The sequence below is a fragment of the Gymnoscopelus microlampas genome (genome assembly GCF_963454915.1).
Source record: "Gymnoscopelus microlampas genome assembly, chromosome: 13".
NCBI lineage: Eukaryota > Metazoa > Chordata > Actinopteri > Myctophiformes > Myctophidae > Gymnoscopelus > Gymnoscopelus microlampas.
In genome coordinates this window covers 33,026,808-33,035,334 of record NC_139950.1, presented here as the reverse complement: position 1 = coordinate 33,035,334, position 8,527 = coordinate 33,026,808, and the positions used below count along the sequence as shown (strand labels likewise).

Genomic DNA, 8,527 nt, shown 5'->3' with positions numbered 1-8,527 from the left:
ATGATGATGTTGGAATGAACACAAACTGATCTGTCATGTGTTTCTGTTCGCTGCTGGGGATTCTGTCATTGCAGTTTTAGACCGAATTACTCTTTTTTTTAAAGGATTATTTTACTTGTCACGGTCCGTCGTGTCGTCAGGCTTGTTGCTTCCGAACCAACACCGTCCATATTTAGTGGTTTAAAGTGATATCGGGTCGGTGTTGACTTGACACATTGTTACTGTAGCTGTAGGCTGATGTTCGGGGAGCAGCATATCATTTAAACGTATTCTTTTTTCAGTGCATTGGCTTGTAAAAAAAAAAAAGAAACAGATTACGGACTTGGTTGAGCTTGTTTGCTTTGACTGGTTATGTTATAGACTACTACGGATTGATCGTTTTACAGCCAAAGCTTCAAACCAGGCCAGCAAACTTCTTCATTGACTGTTGATCTTTCATCTCTTCATTATCATATCTTCTCGAACAACTAACTATCCTCAGCAATGTCAATGTGGTTGGACTGAAAGACTGTTGGCGAGAGACACGTAAAGTTGACTTCGGAGACAGGTTGTTATAATTACAGCCAAGAAATAGAGCCAGCTGCACTGCCTGGTGGATACTTGTAAATGGATATAAATATGCTATGGCATAATAATTCAGGTAAGTGCAATAACCCCTATTGTTGTGTAATATATATATATATATTATGCCTCTTACATGTGTGAAAACAAATGATGATACTTGTGTGTATGAATTGAAGATAATTGCTGTTATTATTTGCATTATAGGCCTAGGAGGCTATTGGACTACTGCATTGTTTGGAACAGATCAGTAGAACATATTTAAAGTACCTTTTTCATCTTGTTTGTTTCTGCTTGTTAGTTATATTATTATTATGGATTGTTCTACGTCAGATGCCCTTGGGGTCTGTGCATGTCATGATTCACATCTTACATCAAGTCAGCCTCCTCACATCTGTGGCGCCCTGAGGCCAGTTGTAACAATGACACACTCAGTGTTACTGCTCTACAGCAAAATTATGGTTATTATACAGTAAAAAGAGGACCTACAAGTGTCAATTTTACACTCTCAGAGTTAAATTAACGCTCTGGAATGTACTGTGAACTGTCTGTCCACTCTTATAGAAGCTAGATCAGCCATTATTTACATCTTCACCCCCACTCACAGCCCTGAAAGAAGTCACTGTACCGTGAATGTGGAGGCCAGGCTTTTACGTAATAAGTGGTATAAAAAGAGTCACTAATTACATAATATATTAATATATTATTCCAGACATAAGGCAGTTGGAGAATCATCCCTGAATGTGTCCAAAACGGAACTGAAAAGTGCGCTTAGGATTCATAGTATTTCTTTATCATGACATAGGCCTATTTAATACACAAGGGAGAGATACATCTAAGATAGTGCTGCTTGGGTTGATATAAGATTGAATTGTGTGACATTAAACTGTCACACCAAAGCGAAAGCTGTCCCACATGGTTCTTCTTCTTTATCATCCACCAATGCAATAAAGTTATATCTGGCAGGCAGGGCATCAAATCTTATCAGCCGTAAGCACTCCTACTTTTGCACCACTCAATACAATCATAAACCTTCATATTTTTACACCACGGCCAAAGCTGCTGTCAGTCAAGTCTTATGAGCCTATGTTTTGTCTGCGTGCCATTACAGGCGACGAGCTATGCGCCCCAGACAGTGCAAAGCACCCTGGCATCAACGCCCCACTACACATTAGGACAGGGCATTCCTCATGCCATGTCTGAATGCCTCCATGCTCCTCGCACTGTAAGTGAGATGGACACTATCTGGGTGCTTGCGCAGTGCGTATGGGTGGGGATGGATACAAGCACATACAGATCAGTCATCCGTGTGTGTGTTCCTCACGCACCTGTCGGCGTGGGCCCCATACGCGCCATCTCGGCTGGGGGTGTGTTTACGATGTAACCCCCGAACAACAGCTGAGTCTGAGTCTCTCAATGAAAGACCCCCCAAATCGCAGTTAGTGTGGGGTTTTCCAGGCTATGTGTGTGTCTTGCTGTCTTTCTGCATGTGTGTGTTTTCACCATTTACTTTAGCAGCTCCTTGGAATCTTTGCTATGTGTGCAAATGCACATTAGGAGTCCTTCATACCACCCTGCACTTTAGAGTGCATTGCAGTCATTCCAAGTGAATACATTCAAGCGTGCTTAACACTCCATCCACGCAGATAAGATGCAAAAACAACCACTTTGAGCAGAAACATTGAGTTGTGATATATAGCTAAGGGCCAGATGTCACTACCTCAAAGAGGTTGTTGAATTGACACCCTCTTTCAGGCAGTGACTGACTGGCCCTCCTGTCAATCGCTAAGAGGAGTCGTGAAAAGCTCTTGAGATTGTCTGAAATGTGTGCCATCTGTTAGATCACAAAGTTGCTGCTTGTTTGTTCGTGTGCATCTTCATTTGTGTGTTACGGTCATAGAAACACATTGACCACCACGCCACACATCTACACAGTAAAATCCTCTTGTAACTCAGAGAGTATACAAATGTAAACAAATGGACCCCTTCGGGTTAATTTGGTTACATCTGTGCACATTGTACAGTTAAACCATCACTGAGGGTCTTAAGTCTTGTGTATGCTCTGTGTGTGGGTGGGAGGGGGGATTTTATTCATGTGTTCATGTGTTCCACTCTGCTGAGTACTGACCGTAGCTAAGAATCAATGAGGATGGTACTACTGTAGCAGGGTAATTATAGGGCCCAGGCAAGAGATGAGTTCATGCTGTATTGTGGTATCGGCAGTGTGTGATTAAGTAGCCTATGGGTTGTTGCTGTATGTGCAGGGCCTGAGCATGATGTGACTTTGACTTTGAATCTGATCCTCTCTCTCTCTCTCTCTCTCTCCCCCCTCTGCCTGTATGTGGCCTATCATTAGTCCTATACTTAGCCCCTCTTATCAGCCGTGTCTTCTTGATCTGTGGTAAGGCTGTAGGATACACAGGGTTTTGGAATAGCTCTGTGTGCGTGTGAGCTCGCGTGCATGCATGTATTTCTGGTCATTGTGGCACCTCAGATATTACCCACACATTGAGAAATATTACTGACTTTGAAACTTTAAAATCACACATCATAAGTTGCACTGGTTAAGGGACATATGTGGGAAGTTTCTGTTGGAATGGGATCACACTGCTGCTAGGTCCGTTTTAACTGTTACATTGTCCCTGGGCAATGTTGTTGCTTTAATCATGTTTAAGACATATAAGATTCAGATACTGTATAGATAGATACAACATGTAATAAAATATGGAATATTCATGGCCAGTATTATCTTATAACATTGCTCCCACAGTCTGGCAAAGTTACTGTAGTGACATCCTTTAATGTATTCTTTGATCGTATTAATACCAAACCTTTGTGAGTGAACCACCTGTGTAATTAGCAACTGATATTTTCTGTCTTAACCTTGATGACGGAACAACAATACAGCAGCTGAGTCTGTAGACGTGAATAATGAAGGCCATGTTGACACAGGTGCCATTATGGATATTGGACAATGCAGGTGGATTAGGGGAAGCAGTCTTATGTGTGCAGTTCTGAATCACCGGTACAGTGAATTCATTTAAATTTAAGACCCATGGAAGAGGTGTTGAAAACATCCTGCGTGAGTTACAATACAGTGTGAAATCTCCTGTATTCTGTGGTAAAGGAACATGTTTCTATTTATATCTAGCTTTGTGATAATGCACTGGTTGTTTTGAAGCATGTTAATGTTTTAAACTTGAGTAGACAGACGTAATGGATAATTTTTCTTTGTAAGTGATATAAGGGATTAAGGGATATTTACATTTAAATCGATCTTAGCCAGGCATTATACCCTGCAACCAAACCCAGAAAGGCGATGCTAATTTCTACTACTTGTAAGCATCATTGTTTTTGTAACGGGACAACATGTTTCAAGCCCTAATAGAAAAATAGCCTGAAAGCAAGAACATGACATATCATTACATGCCTCATCTGGTACCTGTGTTTTGCCAGCACATCACCCAAGCAGCCATTGTGGCTCAAATCTTATGTGACAAAGCATATGTGACAGTGACACCCGCCCTACCTCACTCTCATACTGTTTCATGTGCTTCCCTTGTGTCACGCATTAGCCTTGGGCTCTTGAACTGAGCTGGTGTATTGTACTCTACAGGGCCCCAAGCATTGCCTTCCATAAAACCTCCATACAGGCAGGCTCATTCAATAATCCTCCTATCCTCTGTGCCTCTGTGTCATGTGATGGGGATGTATGGGATCTTTATACCCCTAGGGTTAGAAATGAGAATTAATAATTTTCTTCCCTGCTGTCTGTCAGTTGAACTAATGAGTGAAGGGCTGTGAACTGTGACTGTGGGATGACGGTTTACTTTCCGATTGTCTTCCATAGAGTGCTGAGTCACCCTGATTCATGCTCTGTCAGCTGCAGTACAGTAAATGTTTGAAATCTCTCCGGGATCCGGAGGATCTCTGAAAGATAGCATTGATGTTACCAGACCAGTTTAATTAACTGCCCAATTTATTTTATTTCCTGTCCAGTCATACCTGACTTTCCCATTGTTTTACACCTGTAAACCTGTGATGTGATGATAAAGATGATTCTGATTATGTATTTGGGGAAATGGGAGTTTTTTTTAAAGATTATCTTTTGCGCTTTATTCTTTAGTTAAGTCAGAGAGTATAGAGACGCTGAGGAAACTTAGGACAGAGAGAGGGGATATGATGGCAGTCGTATTCAAACTTGGGTCCTAGTTCCCTAGAAGAAGCTTATGGTCACTGCATTAACTGGCTGCACCACCAGGCATCCTGATCCCTAGGACTTTTTAAGTCACCTTGACTGCACACATTTAAAGTGGATTCAAATAGGGCTATTTGCATAGCAGGCTCACTGGCAACACGTGACATCACCAAATAAAGGACTTTGTTGAATTGCTCTATTCAAAATGCTTTATATGGCATTTATCTCACGTCTAGCCAACGTGTAGCTTCTACCCAGGTGATGTGTGACAGGAAGCTAGTGTGTGCCAGAATGGTTGCAAATTAAATACTGTAGAACAGAACTATTTCCATTGGGTAGCTTTGTCCCTATTATCCACACTGGGTTTCCAACTGCCACGGTTGACATTATCTGTTGAGCTGGCAACTCCGACCAGATCTAACAAAATGAGGTAAGGGGCAGGGTGTTAACCACCGGCCACGATCCAATTTTCTGTGAAGATGCATTGTTCTCGTAACGCTCACTGTGCCACTGTGTGTGACAGTTACTGTATAAAAATGTGCTGTGTAAGCAAAGAACGGAGAGGAGTGACAGAGAGACGGAGAGTAATAGAGTGAGTGGAAACTGGAAGACGAGGACAAAATGGAGCAGGAAGAGAGGAAGTCAAACTTGCAGCTACTGTCCGTTCTCAGCTGATGAATCCTTAGGGAGCGTTGTCTATTTAAAGGTCACTATTTAAAGACATGCTGCGCTGTCAGAACCTTAAGACACTGTAAAATCCTGAGTATTAGTTTAACTCCCAGTTCAACTCTCGGAGTTAAATTAACACTCAGGGTTTTACTGTGCAAGGCTTGGCATATCACATTAAGTGCATTAGTATCAGTAGCCGCATCTCCTCCATGACTAGGAGGACTTAGCATGGCAACTGGCAGCGAGGTGGAGGCGGTCACAGTGAGTCAGGTTACACGGCACACAGCATATGGCAGGTGAACAGCACGGCAGAGAGGCGTGTCAAATGCGTTCACTGACTGTGTGTTTGACTGTGAGGACATGCGCTTTCTACAGGTCAGTTATTATGGGTGATGTCATGTTATCTATATGGAAGGTTTGGGTGGAGGCCACGTGGGGACCAAAAATCTCCACAAGGATAATAAATTTGACCTCATAGGGGCAAAGCATATTTTTTTTTTAAAGATTCTGGTTGAATAGTTAGGGGTTAGTATAGTGTTATAGGGACATAAGGGAAAAAAAGGTAAAAACTATCCCCATGGGGATATAAAATGTATAAAATGTGTGCGTGTCCAATGGGAGAGTATGAGTATGGGACAGTTTTTGTATGTCCTATATGTTTTACCAGTGTTGTTTGTGACTAGCTTTGCTGTTTTTTTGTGTTTGTGTGTTTTGTGTTTGTGCTTCAACAACAAACATGCTGCTTCAGGAATTTATATGCCTTCACCGCTGCAGGTTTAAGTGCAGCACTGTACTTGTGCTTTGACTTCTGCTGAGTTCCAAGACGGAAAGTACGGTGTAATTCAAAATGATGCATGCAGTATAGATCAGCTGCAGTAGGCACCTTTTCACAATTAATTGTATGCAGTATTTCAGCATTAACCAACTAAGCCATACTTTGTTGTATGAGCATGTAGAGATGCTATTTTTGAAAAATATTTATGTAAAACGCGACATTGTTTGAAGAATTCCCCAAATGCCAGGGTTATTGTGGTTAGATGATCACGGTTTAGTGAGAATTATTATGTGTTTAGGCCTTGTCCAACACTAATGGAGAGGCCCATCTGTGCTAAACACATGGCTACATGAACTGTGCATTCTTGATAACAGGTCATAAACGAGATTGTCAGCAGTACAGCTTCCTGAACCTCCTGATATACTACTTTCATAATGGTACTATTTCCTGTTTAGTGCAAGTTCTTGGTAATGTTGTAATATAGATCAAGATAAGATTTTAGAGAGGTGATCATTGTTGGCCATTAGCCTGAGTGATAGGGCGGGGTGCCATCAGGGTCATGTTACACTTTTATGATCTGTTTATCAGCAAGTGGGGGAGGCTGTCTGGCTGGCTGGCTAGATCATGAACTTGCCAAAGGATATTTTCCTCATCTTGGAACCCAGCTGTCCATGATGTCATTAATCCAAAAGGAAGTTTCTGTTTCCTGAAACATGATATGTAAGTGTTATGTAATTGTATTATAGGATATACCTTTATTAAATAAATTGCAATGGTGACATGCTTTTGGCTGTGCTATAAAAGCTACAGTACTTTACACTTGAAATTTAGATTTCAGATTTTTGCAAAATGCTACAGTTTCCATATTTGAATTGTTGTACCCTTAGCTGCGCAGTAATCTTAACCTTTTTTGCATGTATCCCTTCTAACAGCAGAGAGATGAAGTACAAAGTTCAACATGTCAGGCAAGTCCAGGAAGATCCCTTGATTATTTTTATCTCCATTATTTTGAGAGTGTACCATCCATGGAAGGGGACAGGAGATAGATATGAGTTACGCGAGAAATTTAAACAAATGGACAGGGTTAAATTAATACTCAGGATGATACTGTGCACCAATTCAATTAATTCTAGTTTATTGGTTACAGGTTTTGTGAAAAGCAGTAATGAAATATAGTGCCCCCGGCCGGAGCCAATACTTAAAAACAGTAAATTAAAACAAAGCAATGAATTTTAACTACGAAGCTTGTGTTCTTCTCTCCACTGTTTCGCTCTGCTGGTCTTGTTTTATGGTTCACGTCTAAAGTACATTCAAGCTGTGTTATGAGGTGCATGGTTCACTAACTTCCATTCAGTCGTACAGCAAATGCAGGCACTTACAACACACACACACACACACATGCACGCACACGCACACACACGCACACACACACACGTTGTATTTGCTTCATACCCATTTGATGGCCAGAAGTAACTCACCAAAAGCTTATTACACGGCTACTCGCGAACACAATCAATAATTTGACACAGTGTATTGATTTAAAAAGTATATTTTTATTAGCTACAAGCTTCCGCTTCCATTGCAAAGTAAACAAGTAAACGGAACATTGGTATTCTATCACACAATAACAGACCGGATAAGGCCTCGATTGACCCGTCAGAATTGAGTATTAGACCCGGACTGCTGGCCTAGCGGTTTGTGCACTTAGGCTCTAATGTAGCCTGACAGCGCATTGCAGGTCCGAGTCCCGTTCCCGACGATCTTTGCTGCATGTCTCTCCCCATATCTCTCTCTCCCGTTTCCTGTGCATCTCCACTACTCTATCAATAAAGGCAGAACAAGCCAAAAGAAAAATGGGGAATTGAATTGAGCAAATACATACACACCATGCCAAAAGTTGACATCCGTTACCCTTGAGAGCAAGCTCAGACATTGACTGACAGATCGTGCATTGCTGTGATTATAGTAATCAACAAATTTAGTACTTTCAAAATTTAGTGGGTTTTGTTTTTTAACCCAATTTCCACTAGGAAGAGTAGAAATTAAGCCTTTGGTTAAACAATGTCAGAGCTCTTATCTGTGTAGCTTGCAGTTGCATAAATGCCTCTAATGACTTCGCTGAAAGTGAGTTACTGACACCTCCGCTGTTGCTAGTTGACACTTATCAGCCTTCCCATCCCAGACAGCCAATCAGAAGTTGAGAATTATACAGGGTTGTCAAACGCCCGCAGTTTTCCAGCAGCCAGGTTCATGTCAAGGTTACATACTGTAGGGAGAACTGACTCTGACACTATCTACACTACAGTATACTAGCACACACACAC

The 8,527-nt window shown here is 41.5% G+C and overlaps 1 protein-coding gene across 3 annotated transcripts in view; it reads left to right on the top strand.

The window, feature by feature from the left end:
• ccser2a (coiled-coil serine-rich protein 2a) overlaps positions 1 to 8,527 on the top strand; it is a 75,187-nt gene continuing 66,660 nt past the window's right edge. For 2 of the 3 annotated variants that reach the window (XM_084076763.1, XM_084076766.1), the window contains exon 1: positions 1 to 640. The gene's annotated coding sequence lies outside the window, so the exon portion shown is untranslated. Of the gene's footprint in view, positions 641 to 5,762; positions 5,804 to 8,527 lie in introns of those variants that run through there. The other variant, XM_084076764.1, reaches the window with a different exon arrangement.